This window comes from Pygoscelis adeliae, unplaced genomic scaffold, assembly GCF_000699105.1.
Source record: "Pygoscelis adeliae isolate BGI_AS28 unplaced genomic scaffold, ASM69910v1 Scaffold141, whole genome shotgun sequence".
In the NCBI taxonomy this organism is placed as follows: Eukaryota; Metazoa; Chordata; class Aves; order Sphenisciformes; family Spheniscidae; genus Pygoscelis; species Pygoscelis adeliae.
In genome coordinates this window covers 1,350,300-1,363,494 of record NW_008824231.1, presented here as the reverse complement: position 1 = coordinate 1,363,494, position 13,195 = coordinate 1,350,300, and positions in this window count along the sequence as shown.

Genomic DNA, 13,195 nt, shown 5'->3' with positions numbered 1-13,195 from the left:
AGGCTTTGAAGGCCCACCAAGCAGCCAAGGAACACATAGAGGGCATGTTACATAAATATGCGTTGAACAGTCTATTTGGCATATCACAGAATCATCTGATCAATAAAATAAATAAATGTCAGAGAGAACCAACAGAGGGAGAAAAAGACAGAAAGAAAGTGTGCATGACTGAAGCTTTTCAAATATCACTTTAATTATATCTATGCTTTGATGTAGACTTCTCTCCATAGCTCTGTAAAAGTCAATTTTTGCATATTTCCCTCTTCTTCATGTGCCACTAATGTAAAGACTGAAGAATGTTATATGAGTTATTTATGCTACTGTCAATATGTATGTCTCTATCTGTCAATGGGAGAAGTGTGGGGATGATATGTCATTTAAAAATGCTGATACATAATAATTGTTACTAACTAGAAGAGGATAACTGCTACTGTAGTTAGCATTACTGTAATCCTTTCTATCTTCGAAATACTTTCTAAATGTTAATTAGCTACTGTAACTCACCAAAAGTATTCTGTCAAAAATGTTTTTTTGACATCCAGTTGGGTTATTTTCTCCTGGAAGCACATAGTTTTAACAAAAATGTATGAAACTGACATGGAAAAAAATTCAAACAAGAAAAGGTCTATGGATAAAAATGGAAAGATTTCATTAAAAAGTCTGGTTGTTGTCTTGCAGTAATTGCAAACAGTGTTCTCATACGCATGCTCTTACCCTATGAGGAAGAAGCAACTAGCTCAGCCATGCCTACATGGTCTGTGACATACTCCAAAGTAATCACTTAATCTGTCATGAGAACAAACTGAAGTGCATGTCCAGAAACATGGTCTGGCCATGCAGCCTGCACTTAGATAAGAAACATGCATAAACCATACCAATACCACCTCTGTTGAAGAAGTCAGACAGGCTGCAGGTAGAAAAGTGGAAAAACTCCCCACTTGTGAGATGTGTGTGAGATACAGCAAAGCGTTTTGGAGATGTGCGAAGAACAGTGTGCAATGGAGTGTGTTGAAGAGAGCCCCAAGGTGGCTTGAAGCAACTCTGCAAGGTGTGGTGGATGTATTGACTGCCTTATCTTCCTCTTGCAAATCCTGGACAGAGATACTGCCACACATGTTTCGGGGTGATACATGCATGGTGAGCGTGATGGTGACAGAGACTGCTGACTATAGCGTGCCGTGGCAATATGGATGCTCTGACTACCTGCAGGCATGTCCAGTGACTTCTGGGAGTGCTGGGCTCGGGGCACCATGGTTTTTTCCTTCCCTTCCTGGGCTTGTGCTGGGCATTCTGGCCTGGCTTGCCCCCCATCTTGGACAGATGCAGAAAATACCCAAACTCCTCACAAATGAGATATTCAGGTTGAAATAGAACCAGGCAAAATCTTAGCATATTGTAGGCATAAATGCAATAGAGCGTGGAGGGACTTGCTTGGGTTTTAAGAGTTGTCACAGCTTGGATCAGTGTTGTGGTAAAGAAGTACTGGGGGACCTGAAGTAGGCCCTCTTGCACAGTGTGCACACTTCAAAAGAGAACTGGTTTGGGCTGTACAATGTATTTTCAGGTTTTGTGACGATGTAGCTCTATATTTAAGTATGGCTCCCAGATCTTAGTCTTCCATGGTCTTAGAAAACAGCTGAGGAACCGAACTTGTTCATGACTGCACATCTGCTGGAATTTTCTCTCCCTTTTCTTCTCTCCTTTCTGGCACACATAGCAGAATAGGATGGATGTGTGAATCTCTGCTGCTTCAGTGCAAACTCCAGCAGCTTAATTTAACTACAGGTGAAAGCGTGCTTAGTCTCAGCCTTGGCACGCTCTGTGCTGAAATACAAGTATGCTCCTGCTTCAGTAACTACTATGAAGGATAGGCTGGGGGGTGACAACAAGCAGTTATTAAATTGTTAAACTGCCCAAATTAAGTTCATTATTTATGATCTTGGACTTTGCTCCTCAAAATGTTGACACATTGTGCAGTTATCTGCAACCTGCGTATCAAAATTGGACAGAGGATCAGTTATAAAAGTATGTTTCTTTAGTGTCAGCCAGGGGCCCTTTATGCTGGCCTCTGCCTGCATGTTTATGTGGCAGGAGCCATTCTTTGACTGGAAGATGAACAAGGCCTGACAGATAAATCAGGCAATGGGTGATAAATAGAAAAAGAGGTGAAGTAACTTCTCCACGGTGATACAACATGTGTGGAGCAGGTCTACAGCAGTCTGCATTGCCTCAGAAGTTCTTATATTCCTGTGCTCTTGCTCTGTTTCAGTGTTATCTTCTGTCTTAAGCAATTTTCAATGGCATGTGAAGTAGTAGGCAATAAAGTAATTCAGTTGCTGAGGGCTTATTACATTGCTAGGATTTTGCAGAAAGCCTATTTAGGGAAGGCGACACGTACTTACTGATGGATTTAGGATTGCTGTTCACTAGTTAGACACTGTAAAGAGAGTAGAGATCATGTTGTTTGTGGAATAATGTTTACTGTGATTGGATTGAAATGCAGCTGCATATTTGCTTCTGAAAAAATAAACTGGATATGACAGTTTGAGCTAAATGTCTCAAAAAAATTTCTATCGTAATCCTTGCGTGGGCATGCTGGAGAGAGATATATGTATCTTTGACACTGCTTCTGTGCTAAAAAAAGAACTGAGAAAGATCTGCACAACCCAAACAGAGTAAATGCTAATATTGTCAAAAGTCTTGCAGGATTCACAAAACAAGCTTGTCTTTCTGTGCTGGGAACTGCAGGCTTTGCAAAAAGGCGCAGCGTTACCAAAGCTTTCCTGTGGCTCCCGAAGGAAGATGCTCAGCTGTCCCAGGTCTGCCAGAGCACTCCCGAGTCTGTAATGGGCTCTGCTACGGTGTTTGGCCTGTGTTTTTTTATGAAGACATGAAAATGTCCTTTCTTGTCCCTTGTGCGATAACTGTTTTTAAAATGGGGAATGCCCCTTTCTGCTTGGGAATCCTAAGGGATTGGTTTAGTCCCCTGACTTTTTTTCCCCTCAGTAAGGAAAAATTGCCCCTTGGTGCCCTTTTGCTATGGAGTGATCACTCTGACATGGGTTCAATCTGATGTAGTTCATTCAAAAGTATTGAAGGGTCACGAAATGCCGTTAGTTATATCATTACTGATGACCTGAGAGACGGAGCTTTGGCTTCAAATCCATCAATTTTCAGCTAGTAATGATCATTAACAAGTAAAGATAAACGAGGGATGTTTTATGGTACATCTGCACTTCATCTGCTATATACAGGTACTACATCTTCTACTGCAGATATGAAACCATCCAGGTGAAGTGGATGGCAGAACACTAAACTCTTTTTCAGTCTCCAAGACACAGTTTCTGGCTGGAAGAAAGTACTCATTGACAGTAACTGGTGATAGAATGAATTTATGACCTACCAGACAGTAAATGACACAAAATCTCAGCAGCAAAACTGATCAGTCAGAATTTACAAGTGAGATCTCTTTTCATGGCCTTGGCAGCTAATGATCCTTTGGGACACCAAAGTGACCTTGGAAGTTAATAGCCTACTTCTTGCTACAACAAATAAAATTAAATTATTGTTCTGATGAATCATTTTCAAGATTGTTAATTAGAAGTCCTGGCCCTAATGTAGATACAGGATACAGGAGACTGCTTTTGGGACCAATTCAAATCCTGGGAGGCAATGGGTAGACTCGATAGGGCTTTGAATTAGGTCATTAAAATTAGTATCTATGAGCAAGTCACTTCATCTCCCTGAGCCCCTTTGTTTATGTGTTCACATGGGGACCGCTAATAATTACTTACATCAGGATGTTTAGAGCATTTTGAGATGTGTCTGTGGACAACATTAAAGGACAAATTAGTCATTTAAATGTGCATAATCTATTATTTATTCTAAACTATATGCAATAAATATCATAGTTTATGATGGAATTAATATCTGATTCTATAGTAATTGGTAGTTAGCTGTAAAGGGATCACAAAGAAATGCAAATAAAACAAATTAACATATATGAAGTAAACAATTTGTGAGAATATCTAAAATCACATAAAAACTTAATGAAACATAAAAAATAATTATGATACAAGCAGAAATGGCACTAAACTATGATAAACCTATGGTGTTAGTAATTCTCAGACTTGTAGTTAAATGGTGATAAGTAAGTACAAAATACACAGAAAATCTTATTGTGTAATACAATGAACACCAAGGCTTAAGAAAGAGGATCAGGTACAATGATAATTAATGCAGGTTGGATTCTACCTTGCTTCATTTAGGCAGTTCCAGGAAGGAATCTGAGCTGCTTATGCTGTTACTATTTACTTTGTATTTCGCAGATTTTTTCTAACATTTTATTTGATATTTTGGGTAAATTACCTCACCTACTCCCCGATGAATCCATTTTATTGCTGCATTCCAAAGAAAGTGTATCCCTATTTGTAGAAAGGCCTTTATTTTCATAAATATTAATCTTGGGACAGTTCATGCCCTCACCCTGGGATGAGACTCAGGCCAGTGACACTTATCCTCCTCTTCCTCGTCCCAGGTTTTTCACAGGAAGGAAACATCAGCCTGGTGGCACACACCAGTAGTTTTCTAATTTGGTGATGGAGAAATGTCCATCCCAGCATATGAGGTGAAGGCCCAGCAGCCTATGTGTAGGAAACATCAACCATGGAGCAAGCAAGTAAGAAAACCTTAGTCCTACTGAAACCTATAGTAAAACTTCCGTTGGCTTTGCTAGGACTAATATCTTTCACAGACTTGTACTGTGTTTTTACAAAAGCCAAGGAAGCTCCAAATCTTCCCTGGGGCCCACAGGGCAGCTGCAGCAAAGGGTGAAGTGCACAAGAAGCTGCAACCCTACACAGAGGCAATTCTCTTCCCTGCCAAGGTGGCCTGTAGATCTAAGGTAACTGGGTTACCTTAGGAGATGAAACTATGGTTCATGTTATTGTAGGGCAAACACTTTGCAGAATTACTCTGGGGTCTAAAAAAGCCAGAAAAAGACTGTTTTCTCTCATCAGTAACCATGCTATGGTCACGCCTGTGGCAGGGCAACCAGATTTCTTTTTTATTTCTCATGAGAGATTTAATTATAATTTTTGTTGATGAAACACAAATGCTAGTAAGTAGCATCATTTAGTATAAGGAGTTTGGGTGAGTCTGTCTTTTCAGTTCCTCCTCTTGGTACCAAAACTTTAATTTATAGATACAGAACAGCAATCCTTAAATTGCCACTTAGAAACTTAAAAAGATATAAGGAGAAAAACACAAAAAATACTTGAAAATGGGAGGCAAAACAAGCTAATCCATCCTTAATGTCATCAACTAGTGTCACCACCATTCTAGATGGAAAAAACAACCAGGTCCCTGATTATGTGTAGTCTGTGCTCGTATGCGAATAGGTGTGTGTGGGCCAAGCTCTGTGGGCCTGAAAATGACTTGAAAATTTGTGAGTTTTCACTGTTATTAATAAGGTCAAAATGTTCTTTCTTTTATTTAGGGGAAAAAAAAGAAAAAAACACTCAACGCCTAAACAACGCTATAAAAGTGAAGTGCAGCAAATCTAGGAGTTAATATAAAATCCACCTGTCCATCTGTCTGTGGCAAGTATTTTGAAAGCCAAAGGCAACTAAATAAAAAAGGCAGAAGAAGCAGCAACATTTCAATTAGGTGAGAAGAGAGTAGGCCCTGACAGTTCATTACTAAACTGGCTCTTCCAAATACTGTCTTTTTTTTTTTTTCCTTTGTCCCAGTTAGTTCATTAATGCTGGTCTCCAATTAGGAACAATATTTCTAACGAGATCTCTAGTTAGTAACCTTTGCTTTTTTTTCTGGCCATTTCATAAGTACAGTCCTAGAATTGTAGTGTAACTTGTAATCTGAGGGCTGAATTGCCATTAGTGACAGTACATTAAATCACTGAGCCCCAGAGAACAAGGATGTTAAGCAGTGAAGTAGCAAGAACAGGAAGAAAGAGATGGAAAGAGAGAAAATCATGGCAGAACAGACCAGTCCTTGGTCTTGTCAAATGCACCTGCCTTTCTTGCAGCTCTCTTGCCTTTAGGCATCACATAAACTCTGGGAAGAAGTTATATCAATCTCAGACTTTGATGAGGACCGTGGCAGCAAGGATCTTTGCCTACTGTGTCTGCCTCTGCAGAAGTAACTTCAAGCATGTTTGCTGTGCTGACTGGAGAGATGTCACTGCCACCTCCAAACCAGACAGCTTGGATGCAGGAAGGGGTAACTAGTATGCTAGTCATAAAAGTATTTATTCAGGAAATCTAGCTCCCTATAACTGCTTCAAGTACTCTCAGTGAATCTGTTTTACCCTTTTTTAGTTTTCCACTTAGCTGTTTAGGTGAGAGAACAGAACTAGGATGGGAGTCAGGTAAGTGAGATAAGACAGATTTCCACTCCCCAAATAGCTGCTAGGCAGTGAAGTGCTTCCTGTTTCCTGCTTTCTGATTCCTTTTTAATCTTAAATTATGAAGCTCCAGAGGTAAAAAACAGTGTTGAAAAGATCCAAGGAAATTGAACTGACTGAAAAAAAAAAAAAAGTGTAGCACCTAATTCCATGTTAATGAATCCCTCTCTTCATAATTTCATTCAAAAATCTGCTGGCATACTTGCAAAATAAAAAGCTTGTAAATAACATATCTAAAAGCTTCCAGTTCCTGAAGGATATATGTATTTTGTCAAAGCAAGAAGAAAGTATTCAGCATAATACAAGAAATCTTTCTACTCCCTAGCTATGACAGTTTATTCTACTTTAACAGGCACATCTATATCAAGATGCATAAGAAATAGGAACTAAAAATTGAGTTGTTATAAACTTGGGAACTTAGTATTTCATAGGTATATTATGCTAAATGGCTTACCCCTTATTGATTCACACAGTTATTAATCAGAAAAACCTGAGTATATAATCCCACCTGATCTTTAGGTCTTGGAAATGACAGTTGAAGCTGGCAGCTGGCTTAGTGGAAGAATGGTGGGGTGAAAAAAGCAAATGAATATCATGTTGCAATATTCATATAATTCCACTAACAGAGACAGAGGACTTCCATTAACTGTTGTTGCTGTGAGAGAGGACTCAGGATAAAAACTGTGCTGAAAATACTAGTATGAGGCTATGCAAGCCTATTTCCATATTTTTCTGCGTTTTTCTTGTTGCTGTTGTTGTTGTTTAATATTTGTGACCTATGACAAAATATCGAGGCTTTAACATCTAGTTTCTGTCTGACTGAGGCATGTGCAGCTCCTTCTGACTTTCCTCATGAGTTGTACAGGCTTATTTAGATATTGCATTTGGCCATGAAAAGCTGCACCAGAATGAAGAAACAGAAACTGGTGGGGCAGGTGCCTATGTTGCAAATCACCACCATAACCAAAGCACTGCATATGTAAACAGCTAAGGCAGCACACCATCCTTGATGTCCGGCCTTATCCAGACATTGCTGTTGTTATAACAGCATCCAGACAACACAGACAGGAGCAAGGGACCTTGTTGTATTAGCTGATTATAGTTTAGATAAATGAAGGAGGGAAGGAGGAAAAGAGACATGAATATATGAAATTACTTGCCTACTTTCACTGAGCAAAGCAGCAGAGAAACTGGAGTGGACTTTACCTAACCTTCTCAGTTTCATGCCTTTGAGAGGGATTCAACTCATTTAGCTTCAGTCTGTACAAATTTAGTGTTTAATGTGACATCTAAATCCAGCCATAGTCTATGCAGAGGCATATTCAAAGAGCCGCTCATCCCATTCTGGGACAGCATATTACGATATGGGAGAGAAGAACTGTTCTCTGGCAATGCCTCTCTTTCCCACTTGACTACAGAAGGAAACTAAAGAATGAATTTCAACTAGATGTCTAACTTTTAATGAAATTAGTTCAGATGAATCCCAACTTATTTCATTGGCACACAGTACAAATTTCAATATCCTAGATGTACAGCATTGGGATCTTCAGATAGATATTAGTCAAAAATCCAAGATACAGTCAAGTACATATGCACATAAGGACATCTTAATTTAAACTTTTCCACCTACATGTGAATGCCTAAATAATAGATCTGATTTAAAATGTAACTTGATCCTTGATGTTGTTTGAAAGCTTTGCCTTCACCTAATATTTTATTTTTCTCAGTTTTATTTTTAAAGGACTTTTTACTTCTTCACACTGCAGTTTTCCAGTACAAATTTACACCAACAGAAGGTTTATTGTATACCGCTGCCATCTCTTTCACGTCTGTAATTACAGAATATGAATACAAAATTAAGCAAATTGTACTATGGACGATGAACCTGAAGTCTTTACCAGAAACAAACCCCTGTTGGTTCCAGCAGCAGGCGTGTGAAACGTGGGTCCTGACAGGAGGTCCTGCTGTTTAACTCGGGGCTCTACCCAAGTGGCATACCACCGCATGTTTTTCAGGCTGCCTTATTTTACTGTGCCAAAGAAAATAGCTTTCTCTTGTACTGGTAATGTGTATTTTATGTTCTATGAATAATGTATGTTCCCTGTGTAACTCTTCATTCAGTTTTGAAGGCATAGGGTGCTCCAATTTCCTGTTTCGTACCATGATGAGGACCAGCAATGATTATAGAGTTCCTGAAGTTGCTCATTTGTTCAAGGAAATAACTTAAATTCATACAAACTCCTTTTCAGACTTCTGAGATGCGATTTTTGAGGATTAACACAGAGTCCAAGCCACAGAGAATGCATATAAAAGAAGGTCTCATGCTGTCACCTTCTCTGCTTCTCAAATTCATTAATTTTTCACACAAATTCCAGATATGAGTCATAGTTTCACTGATACATTTCTATGCCCATTGCAGATATAAGTCAATTTATGTCAGTGAATTAATGTTTAGTCAACAGTCAGTGGGATCTCCGGGGAATATATGCTATTAAAAGGATATGCCATCATACAATACTTGGGGATTTTACTTTTTGGTCCAGAGGGCAGATAGTTTAAAGCTCTGTGGAAAGGTATGTGCTGATAACACTGCTGATGTATTTGTATAATTACCAGTGCATCTGGTCATTTCTGCAAGCAGATCAGCAGAGCTGGCTGTGGGAACTGGATGCACAATTTGTCACTGTGTCTTCAGGAAGCCAACCTGGGGCTCTTGGAAGGTTTATGAGAGGTGTTTAACTTTTGTTTGGATTTTTACCGCAATCATAATTCTGAACACAGAGAATTAACAAGGGAATAATTCTCTGCTTCCTGAATCTTTTGCTTTGTGCCACTTCTCTAGCACAATGACATCCAATTATGGCTGATGCTGCTATAGAGAACTGCAGCAACAGGAACAGGACTTGGGTCAAAGCTTCCCAGCAGCTCCTTGCCTCATGCAAAGCCAGTCCAGAAATGGCAATTACTGAGGTGACTTAAATCTTCTCTGTCTTCCTCTTTACTGTGCTCCATCATTTCTGGTCAAAAAGCCTTTTTTTTTTTTTTTTTTTTTTTTTTTTCTTTTTTTTTTTTTTTTTTTTTTTGCTTACTTGATATGCTTTTTCCTGTTTATATAGATTTTCCCGAGGCTAGAAAATAACATCAAATACAGGAAGAAACCAGTGTAGCACGCACTTAGAAAATGCCTTCTGTGTAGAACACAATTTCTTTTTACTTCACATCCCTGGTACATGATATGTGAAAATATTTTACAGAAATTGGTAGAACAGAGATGAGAAATGAGTGGGTAACAAAGGCACTTGTGCTGCTAGACAAGGAAAATAATGTACAAAGACAGAGACGGAGATGAAGGAAGAAAAAGTTGGAATTTAAAAGCAGCAAAGGTGCCAGAAAAGTATTCTTGCAGACTAGCTACAAATGATGGGGAAATACAAAGAACAGAAATGGTGCTTAACATTAATCAGAAGCTAAAGTGAACAGGAAAGCTTTAAGGTGACAGTTTAAAGAGGACTCAGTGGTATGGAGAGGGTCAGAGAGAAGAAAGGGTTCCCAGAGGGTGCAGCAGCATAGCTGGGAAACAAACCCCGATGTGTGGAGCCTCCCAGAGCAGGTGGAGGGCGTGAAGGGGAGCAGCAGGAGCGAGAGGGATGGGGTACAAGGCCAGGTGGGGTGGATGGTGTAAAATATCACTGGATTGAGCCACACGGGTCAGGGTAAGGCTAAGTTAGGCAAAGAAAGTATATTGTTAAAGCCACCCATATGCACTTTTAAATTAACATTTATCCCAGACTTAATATAATGCTAATGGCAATTTTGGCTTGTCCTGTCTGAGACTCTTTAGTTGAATTTGAGGAACAGAAGATGAATCCCCATTTTAGAAGACAGGCTCAGGGGCGAGCTAAAACTTGGGCAGTCTCAAGGTGGAGGAATCCCAAACTGATAACCTGTGATAAATGAACCAGGTGCTTCCTTAGCTTTAGTTGTGTTGTTCTCACAACATGGACATCTGTTTGCTGTTTTAATTGCTTGGACTGTGAATGATCATGTTTAAACTTTCTACATTTCATGCAGTAAAGAACATTTTCAGCCATAACATGGAACTGTACATTTAAGCTGGGTTACACCTGAGGTTAGTACGTCTTGACTAGATCCTTAGAGCTTTGATAAAGCTACAACTTTGATCTGAAAAGAAAAATGAAGAATGGAAGTTTCTGAAAAGCTACTCTGAGCAGAGAAGCAGCCTGCTTTGGAAAAACATTTAAGAAAATATCAGGAACGTGGGGAAGGAATATAAGAAATATTATGTTGGGTTAAAGAATAAAAACCTGATTTTTTGAAGAAAGCATGGTGGTTATTTCTGCATAGAAAGGTTATGCCCAGTTCTGGTCTCAACATTTGTATAGTTCTCAATCTAACAAAGCCTTTAATACAGTAAAGCATGTGAAAAAAAGCCCTGCCAGAAGGTGTGACTAGGAACTCATCTGGATGAAGCAACTACTCAGAGGTTTTGCTGGATCTTTGCAGAAAATTGATTTAGTTGCTAAGGTGATGTTCATACCAGTAAATAAAATGTATGAGGGACTATTTTCTTGGCTCGCTGAGGAATGGCATGGCACAGCTTGCAGCTCAAATGCCTGTGGCTGAGCTTGCTTCTCCCCTAAAACTAGTGGCTGTCCAGCAAGTGGGGGCAGCCCCGGGGCTCTCCTCTGGCTTGCAGCCCACTGGGTTTGGAGCACACAAGCTGGCACAGGCCAGAACTGCACCAGGGCCGTGCTACTCACTACTGTCAGCCTGGGCTCGAGACTGCACTCATTTGCCGTTTAGTTTAACGCTATCATTATCCCCTTTTAGATTCTTCACCAACCACTTATTGTAAAAGCCTGAAATGGTACGGGTTTTTTATGTACTTTTAGTCTTTGCTAGCATGGATTCCCTCATTGTGGATGAGAACTGGATCTCTGAGACACAACTGCCCTGCAAATCCATCATATCGCAGATAGTACACTGATAGGTATGGCAGGCACATCTAAGATGCATAGGTAATGCAACTGGATCTATGGAATCACAAAAGTTGATGCAACTCGATACAACACGGGGGTAATTTCACCTAGATTTGATCTCTGTCACCACAAGCAAAGAAGATAAAAATTGGAACATTCTTTAAAAACCTCAAATAAACAAATCCTTCAAGTTATGCGGAAGATGTCTTAATAATAAACCTACTGGCAGGTAAAATGCTGTCATATAAAGAAGAGTTAAATGGAAAAGGAGCAGTGTTTGGCTCAATAGGAAATATATGCAGCCTGAACTCTGCCTTACAATAAAGAGAATATATGCTGGCTGTAAGCAGGAGCACTGTGTAATAACACAGCCCCACTACATTTCAAAGCTGTTTTTACTGAACTCTGGCTATTTATCTAATTCCTTCTCTTCAGCAGGCTTGCTGGGAATTATTTTATGATTGTTTAAGAAAAAAAGAAAAATACAAACCAAAAAGAAAGCCTCTGACTGTCTCCAGTATTATGAGTTTAATTGTTTTACTCACTTTGCTTGGTGTAAGCAAACTGCAGTATTTTTTTGAGGAAATAACATACAGATGTCTGTAGTGGGTTAAATGAAATAATATAAGAGAACATTAAAGGAGGTAGTTTTATATTGGAAAAGACAGATAGTGCTTTCCAGATAGTACTGATGAATTCGATTCAATGATACAATGATTAAATCTCACTTAAACTAAAATCGAACTGGACCTTACAAGAAGTGGCATATACGGTATGTGAAAGTATTTTAAAATTAAATTTCTAGCAAAGCCTGATGGAGGAAGACTATCTTATATTTTATATAGATGGTGTTATTCTGTATTTATCTGCATTTATTTTCATCAAAGAAATGGAATATGCAAGAAGAAAAGGATATTAAAAAACCAATAAAAATGTGTGTTATACTATTGGCTCCAATAGGATATGGACTGAACCAATATTCTCTGTCCTGGTACAGTTACTCAATTTGAGGTTCGTCTCATATAGCTTTGGGATGGGTTTTAGCTGCTTAAACACAAGTTGCTAGACGAATTTTGGATGTCTAAGTATTATCAAGACTTCCAGATGGGGCTCGCAGATATGGCAACGTTAGGCAAGTTGCACACCTTTCTGGAATGGCAGCTGGAGGCCAGGTGAGATACCCTGCCACATACCAAATGTTGCTAGATGCCTACTTTTAGGCAACTAGATTCCCTGAATGGTGTCTACAATGTAGGGGTGGTTCCAGCTCCAGATTCAGACACCTAAATTCAGATGTCTACATATAGGTGTGTACAGGTGTGTTAGCAGTTTACACTAGTAGCTGTGAGTACTACTAGCAGTAACAGTACTCACAGGGTTAGCTGAAACTACTGTTCCTGCTGCCAGAATTATCCTGTTGTTTGTACTCCAGCACAACTTTTCTTAGCAGAAATCATACTTGGGACTGCAGTTCAGAGGTGACCAAGAACACGTGCATTTTGCCATTGACCAGCAGTTGAAGTTACACTTTGTGATTGTCACGGCTTCACCAATTATTTTTAGGACCCTCCTCATCTGGTAAGAACCAAGAAACTCAGTTGGCTCAATCCAGGAAAATGATAATTGTTTTGATAACAGGATCCATCAGTGCAGTGCCACATGGTGGCAGAACTGAAGGAGGAAGTGGAAAGGTTAAGGAGTATCCGGGAGTGTGAGAGGGAGATAGATTGGTGGAGCCGCGCCCTGCCATCCCTGAGGCAAAGGCAGCAGA